We start from the raw sequence: 10,910 nt of genomic DNA, 5'->3' as shown, positions 1-10,910 counted from the left end.
ACACATTTCATAAAGGAAAAAAGGCTGTTTGCTGTAGTGTAAGTCAGATCAGGCTGAAGAGAAGCAATTCTGTTGCTGCCTCCCACACACAGACAACTTACACCTGCACGATCCAGCTGTGCTGAAGCATTTTAATCAATCTCAGAAAATTAAGAATAGGGTTTAAAATCCCCTTCTCCTCTTATCAGATCAGAGATGTAGAAATGTCATATCACACATGTTGCAGCTTCTGTGTACAATGGAAGGAATTAAAAATAGTTTCTAAAACCTGACTAAATTTTTAGTGTATTTGTGAATTGGATTTAGTCATTACATTAACTGAGCTCTTTGTACAGCAAATACATGTACTTTGTTATTTACAGGGGAAGATATTTTTTGTAAAAAAATCTTTATAGAATGTGGAGTCTAAGAGAAAATATGTAAAGCATTACTAGTATCCATGATTCATTGACAACAGGGCAGTTTTTGTCCATACATCTTCAGAAATGTTTTTTTCTACAATAGCGCCAACTAAGAAAAAGAGCCCATTTTTCCAAGCACTATGGAAACAGAATAATCTTAAAACTAGCCCTACCTCAAACAGTTTACAATCTCAGAAATGAGAGAAAGCAGATAGTAGGTGTTAGTTTAGCTTTATGACTTGCCTTGTATACTGAAACTGTAAAGACTTACATAAATTGTTGCTAGTTCTGATGCAGCTTTGTGATTTGCAGATTAAACTGAAACAGTTAATAGGGTTGCTGCCTTACTGTTCTGAGAAGTATTTCAATTTCTGGATCTGAATGAACCTGACAACCTTCTTTCTCACAAAGGCTTTTCGCTTTACCTTAATAGTTTTTATTCAAACTTGGACGAAAGAGGAGAAAAGCTGTAGGTTTTCTGATGTCCTCTAATCTGAACTTTAAATCAAATGAAACAAAAAATTATATTATACTTCTTTATACTTAATCTTAGTATTAATATTGTTTATTTGTCTTTGATTTTTCTGAGGCTGTTAAAATGCTCTCATATAAAGTAGTGAATTGCCTGCAAATATTAGCAGTCTGAGGGAGCAGGGGAAACTTTGATGGATCAAAATAGCTTTAGAGCCTTAAGTAAGGATTCTAATGTCTTTGACAAAACAAACATTTATCCCATCTCTGCTTCTTCTGTTTACAAATTGCATCTTAAAATCTCATTTAAAAATACATGCCAGAACAGTGGTCTCCATGTCAGTTTACAAAGAGTAGATGCTTCTCATCAAATGTTGAAAGCAAAGCACCAAGCTGGACAGAGGCAGCTACCAGAGTTCCTCAAGCGCTGCCCTTGGGATCCGTCTTATTTGCATCTGGATAGATGTAGAAAACAAAAAACATCTGCAGTTTTTGGGTGGACTAACAAAGCAAAGTGATCACAACAGAAGAGAATATCACACCAGAAGTCCAGCCACTATAGAAGAAAAATTATAGGTGCTCATGTCAGCAGAGCCATATATGTCAAACTAATGTCTTGCTCCTTATTACTTTATAGAATACTTATACCTTATCTAATACAAAACATTTTTAAACTGAAGTGGTGTTTCACCAGATGGATTAAAACCTTTAAAAGTTGTCTATATAGCAAACTCCCATTGAATTAATGCAGTTAAAATATAATGGGTTAAGAAATTGGGAACTCCAGTATTTTTTTCCCCAAATTATTTATGTGAGATATGCTATGCTGTGGAAGATAGCAAGAAAACTTTTTAGTCAGTCACCCAAAAAGGCTGTGAGATAAGTTTTAATAAAAAATGCGACTGTTGTCACAAAAGACAACAATTCAGCTCTTTCCTACTTGGTATGTTTACCATCCATTGTAAAAAGATCACCCCTGCAAGTGTTACTGTAAAAAAAAATCTGTAATTTTTCTCGTTTACAACCTGGAGATGTCAAATATTCCTAGATAGCTGGTAAGCAGTCATTTTACTGAGAAATAAATAACACCGCAATACACTAAGAAATAATTTTGGTCTATTTGCCCCTAAACCTGTGTGTCTGTGATCTTTGTGGTAACACCTGCTGCCCTAACATCTTGTAGACTACAGATGGTTTCAACATCTTTTTCATTTGTAGCTGCTTGTGATGTCTCCAAAGAATTACTTTCACCATTGACAACTAATTTCTTTCTTGAGAAAGTAGTGAAAATGATGTAAAAATACTTTTTGAGTCCACTCTTTTTCAGATGGATTAAGTGTGTCCTTTCTCATTACAATTCAGCTCTCTTTGAGATCTGAAACTACCTTTTTATGGTTCAGAAGTTGTTGTTGTAATCAACTTGGCTGTGGGCCCAAAGCAAGCTGTGTGACTCAGTGACAGTTGCAATCACTGCAACCAGGAAAAAGACAAAGAGCCAATACATTTGGAACCCACAGCAATGGATCAAAACGTTCGGAGAGCTTTTCACAAAGTCTATTGGTTGGAGAGCTTCAGATTAATCTCATGTTTAAAATATTAAATATCATTACCAAGGAACATGTATACAGCATCTAATGCTGCCAAATTTTGATTTATAGAGCATTATGTTCCAGTTCGATATGGTATTGTTTACGTCCCACAATAAAATGTTTCACTGTGTTGCCGTGCACTACAAAACTTTTGTTTAGGAAATGCTGAGATGTGTTTTAATACAGGCAGCAAGTTACACTATCCTGCAGCTGCAAAGAGGTGAAGAAAGCCCTTAGCTTTACGCATGCGCTTAATTCTCAGAAACATCAGTGAGATTTAAATATGGGCTAGAAAGAAAACATGTAAGTATTTCCATCCTCCATCCAAGACCCCAATAGATTCTCATGAAATATAACAGGTTTCCTATCTAGAATGTGAAGATCGCTTTGAAATCAAAGATGTTACTTCAGTGGAAGGTATCTAAAATTTTCCTTACTATAAATGATAAAATGCCCTGATACAGATCTCTTGTGTAAATTATTCCACAAGCATTTTTGTAGCATTTGTGCAATCTGCTTGTGAGAGCAATCAGGAATCCCCACTAGCTAAACACTGCAGGGAGGAGTTGAATCTAGGGTGAGACATAGGCAATGTTAAATAGTTACACCTGTTATGCCCTTTCTGAAAAGAAAGGAAAAATGCACAAAGCATAGGAGAATGAGTTAAAGATATCCTGGATAGCTCCAACTTATGTAATAGTACTCCCACTTTCTCTGTTAGCAATTCATTGCTTCTTCATGAACAGAAATGTACTTAAAAGTCACCCACAATCACACATATGAATACAGTCCCACTTGTTTGCACATTTGTGTAGCGATTCCTACAATATTACCTTGTATCAAGCAGCTTAAAAATGAACTTTTAAGGAAGAACATACAATACACATTTTAAATAGCCCTGGAACTCGGCAGATACATCAGTGAAAACTATGACACGTCCTCCTGTCACATAGAGCCTTTGGTTACATAAAAATTGCCAGATTGGCTCAGATTAGTTGTCCATCGAGTCTTGAATCCTGTTTTTGAAGGTGACAAGTACCAGATGCTTCAGAGGCAGGTGCAAGAAACCCCCATACTGAACACTTATGTAATAGAGAGGGTTCTTCCTAAAATCAGGCAGTTGGTGGGTGGCTTATGCTTCACAGCAGGAGAGTTTATAATGCCGTGAAATGTTTATCTTCGTTATGCAACCGTGGATGCGATTATCCATCCACAGTCAGTTTGGGCAAAAAGTGCCACAGGGCTTTTAATAAACACTGCTGATCAGGACCTTGTTTTATCTCTCAGCTGAGAGACATCAGAGCAATCCAGGATCTGAGAGACTCTAGAGTATGATACCAATTTTCTAGACTGATCATTTTTTGAAGTATAGAAAGCCCTGATAAGTAGGGTTCATTTAGCTGCCTAAAAGTTGGGTGTCTGATCTAAGTTAGTCGCTAAACCAGAGATACATCCTAGTCCGAGTGCTGATAACTAGAAGCAATGACTTTCTAGGGCTTCATATGGTGAGCTTGAATAGGGGAAGTAAGCAAGAAGACGTTTTGCTTCAAGACATTATTGGGCAAAAGAAAAATCTCTTAGGCAATTGGTATTAAAAATAGCCTAGATATGAAGTACACTACAATTCGAAAAGAATATTAACAATCTCCATTATGTAAAGAAAGACAGTGATTTTTTACATAAAAGGATGACTTCGCTTCATTCTAAAGAAGGAGGAAAGGAAACATGCAGTATAAACACAAAAAAACCCAACCCACTTTTATACTGGATGCTTGATTTTTAAATTATTTTATACTGCCATTATAAATTTTTGCTTTCCTTCCCTGAGTTGAAGCATTTCTACAAGAGGCAGCATGCACATATAACAATTTAATAGATTGTTTGATGGTATAATCATGCCATTAGTTAATTTAGCACAACCTGTGTGGCTCCTAGAAATAATGGCACATACAGCTTAGTTGTCACACTCGTTTGTGGCACAAGCCCATTTGTAGGAAAAGAAATGCTCAACACAGAAAGTCTCAGGTTTTAACACTCTCTTAAATTAAATAATTTCAATAACATGGCAATAATAAGCATGGTGGAAGAATATAGAGGCGTAACTGGCTTCTGAAGAGGCGCAAGGCAAGTTCTCTCTTTGTAATCCTGGTACCGTGCAGTCTATTTTCTAAAGCGAAGACTATGTGCAACATTCACATGCACTTGAGCTAACACTCCATTCAGACCTTGCATATCCATTTCTGATTGCTTTCTCCTTTTATTGGAATGGAAAATCTTGAGAGAGTAATGTATCTGTTTGAATCTCTGAGGCACCTTTAAAAATATGGTGCATACTTCCATTCTCATTTCCAGAAGAGAATTAAATCAGGGTGGAGTAACAATTGTTCTCCCATGGAAGCTGAGTGATATAGGAAGCTACTTCCTCATGGCTGAACATATTAAAGGGTTTTGTAAATGCTCCTTGTTCATTTCTCTGCAAAAGAAACAGGTTTGCTTTAACTCTCTGCAGCGGTAGGTTGAAACTAACCTCCCAGCTGTGCCCCGAAATGAATTAAAAGTCCGCATACAATTGACCACAGCCTCTCAGCTGAAATCTCTTCAACTACATTGCAAGCTGTTGTTCAACTGTGCCATACCCCGCAGATTTTTAAATGAGTTGCCAAAGATCGCACAACACGGATGGCAGGGCTGGGAGGAGAACCAGAACTGCTGACGGCTCATTCCATGTTCAGCACACTAGACCACAGTTTCCCCTAGACAACACATTTCTGCATAAGGAACAGAAATGTATCTCCAGTTCCTATTTTATATAGATTGAAATGACTGTAATGGATAAGTCCCCAGTTGCTGGCCAGCAGGCATCACCGTCATTTCTGAAAATATTTGGGACTTCTCCTTTGGAGGATCGCAGGGCCTGATTTTCTTGGTGACTATTGATAATAATTGGCCAAAAAGTCCAAAAAAATAAACATATGAAAGATTAGATTAAATTTAGAATGAGATTCTACAGAAGATTTTTGCACGTTCTTCACGGAATATTTACTTCTTAACATAACCAGCAGCAAACAAGTGAGACTGCAGCAACTTTCAGTGTACTTAGACTGTCTATTTTCTTCCTTTTATTTACCCAAATTTTGTAGTATTTTACTAAGCCACACTTCAGATTGGCACAAGTCATTGCTGCCTCCATAAAAACCAGTTTTGCACTGCCATCGTTGTCTTGCTCTCTCTTTCATGCTAATCATCCTTGGCCGAGCATGGCTGTTTATGGCAGTTGTATGGTTATCTGGAAATACTGAAAGACTAATCAGTTTTTATTTCCCACACTGGTTTTAACCTGAGTGAATTTCCCAGTGCAGTTCATTGCTCAACTCACAAATATTTGGGCCACCTAAGGTGCAAGACAGGGAAGGAAGCAGAGTAGGAGGAAGGGGAAGGTAAGGCTGCTTCTCCCGTCGGCAATGCTGCCCTAGCTGGCTGTTCCTTAAGGCATACAAGTATTGCATAAACCCAAACATATGCTTATCCCCAAACATCCTGTGAGGATGCTCAAAAAGAACAGAATAAAGTTATGAACAACTGATACCCAGATCACTAGTACGAATCATGTGCACATCAGCCACATCAAAGGTACAACAGCTGATAATGCATCTGAAAACATAAAAGATACTCTCCCCCCTCATCCTCCCACCTGGGCCTCCATTTTTCCAACACATAGCAGCAATTGCAAGCATTTTCTATCTAGTATAAAAAGTTCTATGTCACTGTAAATCAGTAACTGGAATAACTGATGAAATTCTGATATTCTGATGAGTTAGATCCATCTCAAAAACACTGAAATGCAGACAGATTTGACTCTAACATGGTTTTGTATCCTGCTGGAAAACATTTTTAGAGATAGTAGCATCAAGAATATCTCGTATGCATTAACAGGATTCGTGGTCAGAACTTAACAAAATCTGACTTTGTTGAAATACTAACATAGATTTAATCAGCTCGGTTTAGCTAAATCCTTACTAAGACGTGTGTAATGACCACCCAGTGTTTAACTCACACTAGGATTCTGAATGAAAGCTATTACAGAGAAATTCCCACATGACCTCTAACAATTTTCCTCAAAACGGTAGAATGTCCATCCAACCTCCATTTTTTGTAAATTTATCCTTAGCTTCTCAACACGAATATAAATATCACTGTGTTTTGTGAAGGAAGAGTTTAAAAACTTTCAAATTTAGGAGTTAAAACCTCAACTAAGAATTGGTCACTTAAGTTCTGCAATGACTGACTAATCTGGATGGCATTACTTCCACTGATCCTATTATGGATTTTAAGATGTAAATGCCATGTAGATCAGAATTATGCAACCTAACCCCTCTAATACATCTTCTATATATAATTCTTCCTCAGAGTCCTGCTAGACTCCTCGGCCACTCCTGACCACCTCTTTCATCAGAGACATTCACAGACATGCAGAACAACCTAAAGGAATGGTGAACAAGCACACGGAGCCAAATATATGCTGGCTCGACATGCAGTAGTAGGATAGGAGATATGCTTTAGTCACACTTGGTCAGATGAATATGTTTTTTAACGTAGAACAGACTGCTACTTCATGATAGTCTTGGTTAACTGAGCATTCTTAAGACTAGTGTTAGTCACGGAAGGACAAACACTGATAAGTTTTAGGTGCATACATATATGAAAATTGCAAAAATACAGAAATTGGGAATACAGATTATTTTTTTGCTTACATAGATTTTTCCTCGTACTCCACGTGGCTTCCTAATTATATACATTGCCTTCATTTTCCTTTAGCAGTAACTGTTGCCTCCCTCATTGTCATTTAGAAGTGTGCCTGGAATCAAGGCCAGAGAATACTTGCCCCTCAAAGGCCCTCAGCTACCAAAATTTTACAGTGGAGTTTTTGTAAAGTGCAACTGAAGTAGGCATTGGATGCAGGAAAACAGCACAAGTCTTATGTAGAGCTGTTGAGGGACCTGGGGTTGTTTAACCCAGAGAAAGGGAGGCTGAAGGGAGACCTTATCAATGTCTACAACTTCCTGAAAGGAGTTTGTAGCGTCATGGGTGTTGGTCTCTTCTCCCAAGTGACCGGTGATAGGATGAGAGGAAATGGCCTCAAGTTGCACCGGGGGAGGTTCAGATTGGACATTAGGAAAAAATTCTTCACCGAAAGGTTTCTCGGGCCCTGGAGGGGCCTGGGAGGGGGTTTAAAAGATGGGTAGATGAAGTGCTTAGGGATCTGGTTCAGTAGTGGACAGGTATGGTTGGGCTTGATGATCTCAAAGTTCTTTTCCAACTCTATGATTCTGTAAAAAACCCATAATTTTTATCCACATTTGTCCCATTCCATGCTAGGCATATCTTGTCTCCAGCTAAGGAATCATCCCTGCACCTACACTGAAGAGTGAGTTTCACCTTAGCAGCTCTAGTGAAAGGTACTAGAAGCTTTTCGTTTTTAAAGTTATCTTTTCCAGATCAAATACAGGAAGCCTAGATTTCAACTCAGGAAAGAAATTTGTAAAGTTTGGAACATCAGAAAGCAAGAAGCACAGAACATACGAAGACAGACAAGATGTCCAAACATGTGGTCGTTGGGACAAGAAGTGGCTGTTTGTCTGAGGTTTCTGAATGGTATCACCCGTGCCTAGCCTGCTTCTGCCTTGTTTGCACAGGCAGGGTCACACATACTTCTGAAATAAACCATTTACGTTGAAAACACCTCATCACTTATTCTGCTCCCCCCAAAAAAAAACCAACCTGGAAGGTCCTGAAACCAACTTCTTCTCAGCAAAAGGATGCCAATACTCCAGGATTGTGTTCTCTGATCTTTCCAACCTGGGCAGAGGGAAACAAACACGATCTCAAAACCAAGACACAACACAGTACAGACTTTCTCTTCTCTTTATGATATTCAGGTGAAGGGAGAGAAACGGCTTGCAAGACCTCTGCTACATGTAGTGCAACATGAGACTGTTTGCAGAGGTTGAAGAGCCACCACAGGTGGAGAAGCGGTGGGCCTTTCTCTCCTTACCTCCTCCACACAGAAAACTAAAAGTCATAGCACGAATCTCACATTTTCAGCTGACAACTGAATACACATTTTATTTTTAATAAGGACACGAAAGCTTTAAGGAGACTGAAATGATTTGAAATTACCTGTGGTATATTACAAAACAGTTCATTTTATTGAATTCTCATGATGAAAACATTTTTTACATTAAATATATTAAGGAATTTAAAATAAAACCCCAGATTAATGCTCTTTCTTGTCATCATCGTGTCTCTTTCTTCAGGTGTATCTGAATAGAGCCATACCACCATCTGACAAACTAAGCTGATTCTAGAGTGTTCTTGTACAGGATATTAATCAAGTTATCTTAATATATTATTAGCTTACAGAATGTTAAATATTTCAGCAGAAACCAATAGAAAATGAGAAATAAATTGGCAGGAAGTCACGTTATCTGCCAGTCACAAGATGGGAAGTTCTCTGAAAGGATTCTCCTTACTAAGTAGAATAACATTACATCCCCACCGCTGAGTTTCAAAACATGTGAGAGGAGTCCTAGCAAATATTGAATTTAATTCATGTGAATTTTAAAATTGCAGAAAAATGGGTTTGTAATGTATTTTTAGTATTTGGATGAGGTTGTACCATGAATAACTGATTGTTTTGAGTGTACTCTTGTAGGAAAAAAAACATTTTTACAAAACAATTGGAAATTTTCCTCCAAAAGCCCCCTAGATAAGGGAGCAAGCCTTATTACAGCAGGTTTGAGATATATACTGCTTGAAATGTGTTATAAGCCTTTTATCAGAGAGAGCACAATAGCAGCTTACTGTAATTGTTTCATTATGCTTACGGTAGAATTCTCTTATAGATACACGGAATATCGATCCATAGAAATATTGCCATGAATATAACCTGTCTAGAAACAAAATATGGCTTTTCTTGCCTGCTATTAGATAAAAATAGATCCACCTTTAAAATGCTTTAACTAACAACCCCCCAAAATAAAAACCTGACTGAAACTCTATGTGCTTTTTCCTCAGTAAGTTTTCTTAGTTTTCAACCTCACAGAAAAAGTCTTCAAAAAAAAAATCTTTGGACATCATTAAGAACCACAGACAAATTTGTACTTGGGTGAAAAGGAAGACTTTCCATGACAAATATCCTTGATACATGCAATACTGCCCTGCTTCTGTGCATCCACACAGATGCTGCAAGTTTGCAGCCTGGCCTAAGATGATGTGAGGCCCTCCAAGTTCCCCTGAAAGGGTGAAAACTCCTCCTCCCAATTTCCCATGCTCCACTCTCTCCCTTCCTTGGGAAAACCAACCAACCGAGTGTAGTGTGGGAATCAGACACGTTATTGTCAAGGGAGCTTGTCCCATCTTTTTCAAACAGGAAGAGAGAACAGCTCATCGCTACTCCTATAACGCCACCAGAGCTGGGAAGAAAGCCCGCGGTTACAGGAAAAACTGAAATAGGATTAGAGTTGACGGAGAAGGCTCCTGGAGAGCAGCTGTTAAAAAGCGAGGCAGTACGCGGGAAGCCGAGGACAATGAACGTGCATCGGGAAAGCGATGTCTCTTACAGGAGCACCACGGTATCTCACTCCATAAATTGCAGATAATGAGATGTATCAGTTGGCAAACACGCATAGAAAGACTAGGCAGGAAGAAATCAAAATCCAACCGACAGACGAAACCACAAAATAATCTTTTATTATAATCTAATTTACTTGACGGTCTGACTCATGATTTTTGAGTCCTCAGGGTTTGCGGCACCGCTACTCTTTGCCATCAGATCAAGCAGCAAGTTTGCCGTGGAAGTTCCTGAAGCAGGATTTGGGTCCGATTGCTGCTTGATTTCACTGCTTACCTGGATCCACTACATACAAACGCTTCCATTTCAGCGTGCGTTTAGGGAGAGGCCAAGGCAGGGTTTCACAACACCCTCTCGCACCACCGCCCACTCAGAACCGCTCCCCGATCGAGGAACCCATTCCAAAAGGGCTCTCTCCCCCCCTCACCCCCGCCTCCCCTGTTTGGAGGGCAGAGGGGGAGCTCCGCACCGCATCCTCAGAGCCGCTGACGGGATGACGGCCTCGCGCCGAGCAGCTCTGGGCTGACATGACCGCACTACCGCGCTCGCCGCTGCGTCCCGTCCCGGGCTCGAGGAAGCCGATACTCCCTCCAGGACGAGGCACGGGGCGCTCCGCTTCGCCAGACCCCGCGCCGCCCAGAAACACGCTCAGCGTCTGCGTTCCCCGCGGCTTTAGGGAAGCCGGAGCGGAGCGCGGCCCCCGCGCCTGTGTCCCGGGCGGCAGCGGCGCCCGCAATCGCCCCGCCAAGCAGGAAAGAGGACGATGCCGTGACAGCTCCGCGTATCCCTCCGCGGCGCCGTGCGTGCGCGTGCAGCGGC

The 10,910-nt window shown here is 39.9% G+C and overlaps 1 long non-coding RNA gene across 1 annotated transcript; it reads right to left on the bottom strand.

Moving 5' to 3' along the window:
• Positions 1–228: 228 nt before the first annotated feature.
• Positions 229–10,775, bottom strand: LOC128852249 (uncharacterized). Its single transcript, XR_008449972.1, has 3 exons — positions 10,561–10,775; positions 8,240–8,317; positions 229–1,327 (listed from the first exon to the last, which is right to left on the bottom strand). It is a non-coding gene; the product is annotated as an uncharacterized LOC128852249 (long non-coding RNA).
• Between the last annotated feature and the right edge of the window lie 135 nt (positions 10,776–10,910).

Source organism: Cuculus canorus, chromosome 5 (assembly GCF_017976375.1).
Source record: "Cuculus canorus isolate bCucCan1 chromosome 5, bCucCan1.pri, whole genome shotgun sequence".
Taxonomy (NCBI): Eukaryota; Metazoa; Chordata; class Aves; order Cuculiformes; family Cuculidae; genus Cuculus; species Cuculus canorus.
Note: the sequence above shows the minus strand (reverse complement) of the source record. Positions and strands in the feature narration are given on the sequence as shown.